Source organism: Dioscorea cayenensis, unplaced genomic scaffold (assembly GCF_009730915.1).
Source record: "Dioscorea cayenensis subsp. rotundata cultivar TDr96_F1 unplaced genomic scaffold, TDr96_F1_v2_PseudoChromosome.rev07_lg8_w22 25.fasta BLBR01000605.1, whole genome shotgun sequence".
In the NCBI taxonomy this organism is placed as follows: Eukaryota; Viridiplantae; Streptophyta; class Magnoliopsida; order Dioscoreales; family Dioscoreaceae; genus Dioscorea; species Dioscorea cayenensis.
Window position 1 is genome coordinate 6182 of NW_024086996.1, and position 5883 is coordinate 12064.

The following is a 5883-nucleotide window of genomic DNA, read 5'->3' on the forward strand; positions in this document are numbered from 1 at the left end:
GAAGTCGTTTTCAAACGGAGATCTACAACGGCACATGCTCGCCTCGACAATAAAAATCGAATACGACTCATTTGAAGATGAAGTACACTTGACCAATACGATGGAAATCAACTTCATTTTCTCGTCGGAGAAACCGATTTATATATTTCGTGATGATAAACTTCACCCAGATCTACCACAAACGAGTCGCCATAATAAACTCCCTCGCCGAATGGTCAAACCGAGCAGTAACGAAGAGATTCTCACTCAGACACGCAAACCGCGTAATCAAGCTCGAACAACTCAAATGAGGAGAAACGAGGAGAACAATAAAGATATAACGCAACTCCTATGCATTGTCTCATCGTAAAACCAAGGTAGAAAGTCCCTCGAAAAGGTCGAATACGATGTGATTTCGGCTTTCCTTTCCTACCATTTTCAGGCCAAAAACTGGGATTTCACAACACTGACCCATTTGAAGCGAATCTGAGGGAGTAATAGTGAAGTTAAACACTAACTAAGCATTGTCCTCGTGTAGAAAGTAGGAGGGGTTTTTGGAAGTTTTGAAAAATTACTAGAGTGAACAGTAATTTTCCCTTCTTTTTCCAAATGTTTTTACTCAAATATTATATCCACCCAATATAAATAGACTGGATTGACCCTCACTTAAATTCATTTTATTTAAAGAAAGAAAATTATATCCAAAGGTGCCTCCTCCCTCCAAAATAAAATAAAATTTAAATTAAAAATAAAAATAAAAACAAGAAGAACAGAGTGAAACAGAGCTCGAATGGCGCTTCCAATCTCAAATGGCGGAATGAAAACCATTGCAAGATCGCATTTTGATCCATTCCAAGACAGCAAAACCCCACCTTTCGGTTCCCAGTGCTATCTCCTCCTCCATTGGTGATCTACACTGCCGTTCCATTCCCATAGGTTCTTCGTAGGATTGCCACGGCAATGCTTCTTCGGGTGTCGCCGAGCATGAGGAGCATCACCATCTCAGGTGGCCGTAATGGATTTCCAGAGCCCTGCCGCCCCTTCGTCCACCCACACCATCTTCCATTCCATTATCGCGCTCGCATTCCTGTTGCCTTTTGTCTTCATCCTTGCTGTCGTTGTCAAGCTCGAGGCCGTCAACAAGTGCTCCTCTTTTGGTGTGTTCTCTTTTTCATTTTTGAATTTTTTTAATTGAGTTGCTTATTTGATTTGGACTCAAGATTTCTAGGAATTTCCATGGTTTCTTTGTTGCCGTATAGACGATAGTGATAATTGATTTCTTATGTTTCTTGATTTCTAGGTATTATGTTGGGATTGCATTGTGGATTTTGTTTGTTTGTTTGTTTGTGACATAGTTTGATCTGATTTTAATATTGTTCATACTTTTGAACAGATAGTAAGGATTTAGAACTGCATTTTTTTTTTTCCAATTCCTGAAATTAGAATCATTGTGTCATTGACCTATGCACTAAGATATGAAATCTATATTGTGGAGAAGTTTTTGATGTTCATCTTAATGTAGATAACATACTCAATGCTGCCCAATAAACAATGATTAATGTCTTGCTTTATGGTTGTGCTTGTGTTGTGTTACAATTCTTGAGCTCCTTATCTTGCTCTAGATTTTGAGAAGTCGTGGTAATAGTTTCTTCAGATTGTTTGGGAAGGCGACTAGGACCAAAATTTCTCAGTGAAGGGACTGTTGATTCGATGGTAATTTGGTTTTATAGTATTATACTCAATGTTTTAGAAATTCGACAAGAAAATATAAGTTTGGTAATTCTTATTTGTTTCCTTGATTTTATTTGTGCAGGGGCTTGTAAAAGATCTGTATAAGGTTCTAGTTCAAGTAAATTTTGAAGAAATTCCTGCTGGAGTGAAGTTGCCACAAGAATGAAGGACAATAAATTTGATGCTAAGACCTTTGCTATAACATTAAAAGCCAAGGTTTGAAATTAAGTCTATCCTCTTCTGCGTTTTTTATGTTGCCGCATCAGGATACTTTGTATTCATGGATAACCATTCCCCAAAAATAAATTTTTTTTTTTTTCTGAACTCTCATGTGCAGATGGAAATTATGGATGAGGAGGTAAAAAGATGTAGGCTGGCAGAACAATTATACAAGCATTTTGCTGCAAGTGCCATTCCAAAAGGCATCCATTGTCTCTCATTGTGCTTGACCGATGAGTACTCATCCAATGCGCATGCAAGGAAACAATTGCCAAGCCTTGAATTGTTACCTTTGCTCTCTGATAACCCATATATAAACATTTCATTCTAGCCACAGCTAACATCCTTGCAGCTTCCGTTGTTGCTACACGTCAGCTGTGACAGCTTCTCGAAAAACCTGAGAATGTAGTTTTTTTCATGTCATCACTGATAAGAAGATGTATCCCGGTATGCATTCTTGGTTTGCTCTTAATCCTCCTTAACCTGTCATTGTGGAAGTGAAAGGTGTGCACCAGTTTGACTGGTTGACAAGAGAAAATGTACCAGTTCTTGAGGCTGTGGAGAACCACCATAGTGTTAGGAAGCACTATCATGGAAATCATGACATGGGGACTGCTCTTAGTGACAATCCAAGGGTGTTTGCTTCCCAGTTGCAGGCGTGGAGCCCAAAGTACATTTCTTTGCTTAATCATCTCAGGGTTTACCTGCCTGAGGTAAATAGATTCTGCCTCCATTCCGAAATTTTAGTGAGTGTTGCAAGATAGTTAAAATCATGAAAACTTGAATGATCATGAAAAGATAAATATAATGTGTGAATTGAGCCATGTAAGTTGAGATTTTGGCATTCCAGGCAGTATAGGCTTGATTGTAATGTGAAATCAAATCACCTGTTATATTTGGTCAAATTAGCAAGATTTTGTTTTGATGCTTGTGTCTTAAGCATTGCTGAATAGTTCTTGTATAAACTTTGCTTCATGTTTGTATTTATTTTCTGCTGGTTGAGAAATCAGATTTGCTGACTGATGGTAACTCTTGCCTATTTAACTTGTTTAAACAGCTCTTTCCAGATCTCAACAAAGTAGTCTTCCCTTGATGATGATGGTTGTTCTGCGTGATTTATCACCCTCTGAGCAATCGATCTTGAGGAAAGGTGAAATGGGGCTGTGGAAACTTGTAGAGGTGAAGATAAATGGGTCATGTCTCAAGCGCTTTAAAAACCTATTTTTGACTTCTCTCATCCCTCTAATTGCCGATAATTTAGACCTTGATGAGTGTGATGGGCATATGGGATGAACATCTTTGATTTGAATGCATGGAGAAAGACACTTCAATTGAGACACATATCATTACTGGGTTAAGAAGGTATTGCAGAATCCATACAAGTGTTTGTCACACATGCTTGCTTCTGTTCATCGAAAAATTACTACTTTCTTGCAGAATCTCAAGTTGAATTTGACACTGTGGAAGCTTTCTGGAACGCTGCCACCAGCTTTGATAGCATTCAGGGGAAATGTTAAACACATTGATCTGTCTTGGCATATGCTTGGATTGGGCTATCAGGAGAAGTCTGATCTCTATTAGTGCGAGGAAGGCTGCTGTAATCCACTTCAACGGCCAGAGGTAAACCATGGTTAGAAATTGATTTTAAGCATCTCCAACACTTTTGGACAAAGCATGTAAACTACTCCCATAGTTTCGTAAAGAACTGTGATATCTTGGAGCCTTTTAATATTAGACTGGAAAGTCAGGAGATTATATAGAACAAGTGCTCAAGAGTAGCATTTATTTATGCAGCCTCAAAGCACAGCAGTATCATTCAGGATATAGATAGATTTAGTGATTAACCACATCAAGCTCTGCTTTAGACGGATTGCACTATTCAGTTGCAGGGAAGATTCTTTCCGGTTTTGTTTCATAATAGCATGTGTCAACTGGGCATTTTTGATGCTTGAATTACTGTGATTCCTGTCATACGGTTTGAGGCAAGAAGAAGGCTAGGACTGATAATATTTCATTGAACCTTTGTAGTAACTGTAATTAGAGATGCTGTAAATGTACAGATAAATTCTATTTCTATGGGAATGCTTGTTCTGTTGATCTTGAGGAGATCTGTTCTGTTGTCTGCTTCTCTCTTCATTGTTATTATTGATTTATTTTGGCAAAACAACAGTGGATGAAAGCATCAAAGTTGTAAATCTTTCATCTGAAGCTGTGTCATTACTGACGAAATCTAGCAGGCAAAATGCTACAACATTGAACAATGCTTTATATTTTACTTTTGCATCAAAGTTGTAGTTCTTTCATCTGAAGTCTGTGTCATTACTGCTGACGAAATCTGCAGGCAGGTACAACATTGAACACGCTTAAATTTTATTTTTATACTTTTTATGAATGCAGTTGATCTAGAATCTTTTATTTATTGGCTGCATTGACTCAATACAGAAACCAAGTTCATGTAGGAAAAGTCTTGATACAGTGGTAGGAGGAAGGAACATTTCTGTGAACCTTCCAAATGGAATCATTTACCAAATATGAGGTAATCTCTCTGTTTTTATTTCCTATGTTTACTTTGACCAAATTATACTGTGGTTTTCCAATTACTAATGTTGAATAAATTAATGCTTGCTCTAGAGTTTGTATAAACCTTCTTGAAGGAAGTCAACAACACAAAATGTCATTTTGAGGGGAATTCCCGAGAGATGGAAAGATTGGTGAAAAATTAATCCAGATAAAACACATACAAAAGGGAGAGAGGAGGCTATGGGAGGTGATGCTGCGAATGAATTATCAAGTATTGTTTATGATCCCGAGGTTCAAAAGGCGACGGGCTATGGGCAGATAGAAATGGAAGCTGCACTGGGGGTTGGATCCATTTGACCACCGCTCTACATATGGTGGCTTTTTGAACTCCCAGACTCTTCTTTAATCCTTCTGAGAGCAGTTGGCTTCATAGAGCTCCATCTTTCTGTGGGGTTTTGTTGAGGATTTGAGAGGAAAAGTGTTGGAATTCTGAGGTGGTTTGGGGTGGAAAAAGGTCAGATTTTGAAGTGTCTTTATTGTTTGAATTGAGATTTGTGTGGTTTTGGCAGGAAAAAGGTGGGAAATTTTGAGGAAGAACTAGAGACTTTTGGTTGTTCTTAAGGTGCAGAAAGTTGTGATTTTCATGGTTTCCTAATTCTCCCCTGTTCTAAAAAGTATTTGGCCCTTTATTTTGTTCATCCTGTTTGTAAAAATTCCAAGAAGGTTTGAAGAATCATTTGCTCTAGGAGGTTGAGTTGTCCTTGGGAGATGTCTGGTGTTCAGGAACAAGTAGAGAGATCAAATTCAGATTGCATGATGGATCAGATATTGGCCCCCAGAAAGTATCCTGCTGCCACAAGTGAGTCGCAACACTAAAGGAAAGCATTCTTGCTCTCAATGGCCAAAAGGTTTCTATTTCTCATGTTATCTTTCTCTCTCTGAATCTAGGTTTGTTGTGATTTTGCGTGTTATGTATTTGTGTAGATTGGTTATTCTTGGTTTCATTTGCTTCTGCAATAGCTTTACGCATTTTTCAGAAAATTGAATTGAATGCATCTCCATGTCTCAGCCAAATTAAAATGATGTCATAGCCTTTGATGTTTTCCTTGCTTTTTGGATCAATTGATCTATATCTCGTATCATTTGTGATGAAGGAATCGCTCCATTTAGTCATCGCAGTTCATGATTATCATTGTTAAGATCTTTCTGATATTGACTCTGACGTTTAATGAATGATCTGGATCATACACCTATCTAGAATATATCTGTCTATATATATATATGTAATTTCTTCTAGTAATTACAGGCCTTTTAAATGGTTCATGAGTCTTCGAAGATGTTCACTGAAGCATTTGTCTCTCAGTTCTAATCATTCTTTCTCATAGCTTAGGAATCCCTGGAGCAAGACGCTGAAAACATGTAGATCAGTTTCAC

General features: G+C 37.9%; 1 pseudogene; it reads left to right on the forward strand.

The window, feature by feature from the left end:
- The first annotated feature begins 939 nt into the window (after positions 1–939).
- LOC120254742 lies at positions 940–4464 on the forward strand (annotated as a pseudogene).
- The last annotated feature ends 1419 nt before the right edge of the window (positions 4465–5883 follow it).